We start from the raw sequence: 3,524 nt of genomic DNA, 5'->3' as shown, positions 1-3,524 counted from the left end.
GTGGGAATGGAAACGGGGAAATATCCCAAATTGGTACTGCATAGCCTTTCGGCTATGGAAAGTAACATCCATTTTGTCATGATATCATTACACCATTTGCATGTCATACATCACTTGCACCTTGTCTTAACATGTTGGTGTAATTGATTCCCCATTACAAGAACCCCCTTCAAAAAAGACAAAAAAAAAAACCAAGGCAATCGCCAAATTGTGTCTCGCCCATTCGCGTACAAGGAATTAATATTTTTTAAACCTCCCAGAAGTTAATTGACCTTCTTATGACCTTTGACCTTGTGGTGACCTTCAACACCCTAAGGGACATTTGCCATCCAAGTTTGGTCTCAAACAGACAAAGGGATCAGAAGTAATGAGCCATAATCGAAACGCGCCATAAAAACTTAACATTGGGCCCTAAAAACTTGTTGACCCCTTTCTGTGACCTTTGACCTTCTGATGACCTTTAACTCCCCAAGGGACATCTACCGTCCAAGTTTGGTCACAAACGGACATAGGGATCAAAAGTTATGAGCCACAATCAAAACGTGCCCTAAAAACATAACATTGGGCCCTAAAAGTTTGTTGACCCCTGTCTGTGACCTTGTAACGACCTTCACCTCCCCAAGGGACATCTTCCATCCAAGTTTGGTCACAAACGGACAAAGGGATCAAAAGTTATGAGCCATAAACGAAATGCGCCCTAAAAACTTAACATTGGGCCCTAAAAGTTCGTTGACCCTGTCTGTAACCTTTGACCTTGTGGTTACCTTCAACTTCCCAAGAGACATTTACCATCACCCAAGTTTGATTGCAATTGTAGCAACATGTGCTGAGTTACGTGTGATAAGGGGGTCTTGCAAGTAAGCTTTAAAATAACGTATGACCTCAAATGACCTTTGACCTTATCATGTGACCTCTTACGGCACTATAACATGAAGGTACCCCCAGTGCATCCATCACCCAAGTTTGATTGCCATTGTAGCAACATGTGTCGAGTTACATGTGATAAGAGAGCCTTGCAAGTAAACTTTAACGTATGACCTCAAATGACCTTTGACCTTATCCTGTGACCTCCAACGGCACCATAACATGAAGGTACCCCCAGTGCATCTATGACCCAAGTTAGGTTGTAATCCAAGCAACTTATGTGAAGTTATTTGTCAAAAGAGAGTCTTGCAGGTAAACTTTAACAAAGAAAAGAGAGTATTGCACATACTCTTTAATTTATGACCTCAAATGACCTTTGACATCATCACATGACCTTTGACAACACCATAACATGAAGATACCCCTAATGCTTCTATCACCCAAGTGTGGCTGCCATTGCTGTAACAGTTGCCAAATTATGCATCATAAGAGAGTCTTGCAGGTAAACTTTAACATTTGTGACGGACGACGGACGGACGACGGACGGACGCCATTTGGATCCCTTAGTCTCGCCTTCACCTCCGGTGGGCGAGACAAAAACTAGATAACAACAGAAGGTTCCTTAAATCTATTCGTAATCTTTATTTTCCCCCATTCTTATCTTTTTAAATCTTTTACCATTCTGTTTTTTTTTCGTATGTTTGTTCTCAACATAGTGTCTTAGTGCATTTCGAGTCACTATAATTTTGTGGCAATTGCAATATTTCTTTTGCCATTGAACGCAACATTTTTATACATGCAGTTCGGTCGATGTACGAGTGCAATTTGGTAAATTTAAGTTTTGCAAAATCACCAACAGTAAATTACCGTAATGTCACTCTTGCCCTTGGGCTATAAACTGTTTAAATGGAATTCTTTCTATTTTTCTCTATTGAATAAGAGTTTTAATGTCTAACAATAAATCATTGTAAACAAAAACCCTTCACTGTATTTATCTTAGTGCGAGTATATCGTACAAACTGTAATGGATGTTTCCTTTTTCTTTCCTTGCTGTTAATTTTGACCCGTCCATCATTTCTTCGTCATTCTTATCTCATTTTGATTCTGATTTCAGTTCGATGGGGCTAGTTGGGAGATTTAAGAATTTCTTTTCGGAGTGTTTAGAGTCATCAGTGATACCTTTTTTTACAGAATTATTCAAAATGCCAGATAAATACCCATAAGTTAATCTTATTGAGAAGATTTTTATTTTGTTACCAGATGTAAGAGCAAAGTGAGATAAACGGAACGTCTTTATAGAGTACATTATGCCATTGTTAATTTTAATCTTTTTATTTATGTCTCTCGGTCTTTCTTTATTTTTATTCTATCCTGTCATATTTCCCCACCTTTCCCCCTTGATATGGTTCTGTTTTTCCATATTTTCTTTCACCTCCACTTCCGTCTTTCGAATCCTTGGAACTATTCTCTCTCTGTCAATCATTATTTTTCTTTGCGTTATTCAATCATCTTCCCTTCTAATTTTATGTTACGTGTTATAACCTCCTATACTTCTCTTTCTATATTTTGATCGGTTTTCATCCTGTGATATGGACTCTTTTTCAATGTGTCCCCTTGAAAATACCATACAGCTCTTTGGGGGTAATATAAGTTTGCCCAAGCTAGCAGCGCCGCGCCCCGTCCGTGACCCGTCTGTTTAATGTCGTTCCCTCTGCAGTAAAGGCGGAAGTACGTTGAATATGCTTTTGTAGCAGTGGGCATGGTGGGTGGAAACTAATAAATATCACAACTTTGATCGCGGGCTTGTCAGTTTGCTGTTGTGTCTCTTTCGCTGTACACAAGGTAAAAAGTTGGATCGGAATCAGTCTGATTAAGATGGGCAATGTGCAATATCATCTCCGGAAGGGGAATGAAGCGACCATGGTAAGCTCACTACTAATACTCACAGTACTGATTTCTCGTTTGATTTACAGTTTGAGTTTTTTTTTTTATATATTGACAATTTTGAATTCCCATTTAGATAGATAAGTTAATGTGGTTTGAAGTTTAGCTCTGATTTTACAAAAAAAAACAATCCTAGACTTCCCTAGGTAACAAAATCCCTTGCATTGATCAATAAATAGAAAAACAAAGTTATATCTAGCCGACTTGAGTAAAGGTACATAACAATCCCATCATAAACATGCTATAATATCATAGTGTACAAATCATCTCACTAGAATACTTTGTCATGGAAAAGAAAAGTTTTACGCGGATCATATATTTCTTAGGAAACATGGCGTGAATATGAATTGGAAAATGATAAACAGTGTCATTAGTAAAGATAATGATAAATCCCGTATAACAAAAGATAAATTTGATGTAGAAATAACAGACTCTGTATTAATAGGCGATTCATTATTTTTCAATGATTTGACAAGATCTCGACAAAAATACTTCTCCTTCTCAAAAGAAATATCACGAATTGATTTAATCATCCGATTCTAATAAAATTATATTTCCTTTTAACCCGGTTATTAGCTGTAATAATATAGCCATTCCACAGAGATTTTTGTTTTTCCCCGCATTGGTCACTTGTCGGAAGCAAAGTTTTTGCTTTCGGCTACCCACCGCAGTGTATCGGATCGCAATCTGATAAATCTGACTAGTGTTGGACGACT

This window comes from Diadema antillarum, unplaced genomic scaffold, assembly GCF_040938485.1.
Source record: "Diadema antillarum isolate AM-2024a unplaced genomic scaffold, OU_Dant_1.0 seq00002297_RagTag, whole genome shotgun sequence".
NCBI lineage: Eukaryota > Metazoa > Echinodermata > Echinoidea > Diadematoida > Diadematidae > Diadema > Diadema antillarum.
Note: the sequence above shows the minus strand (reverse complement) of the source record.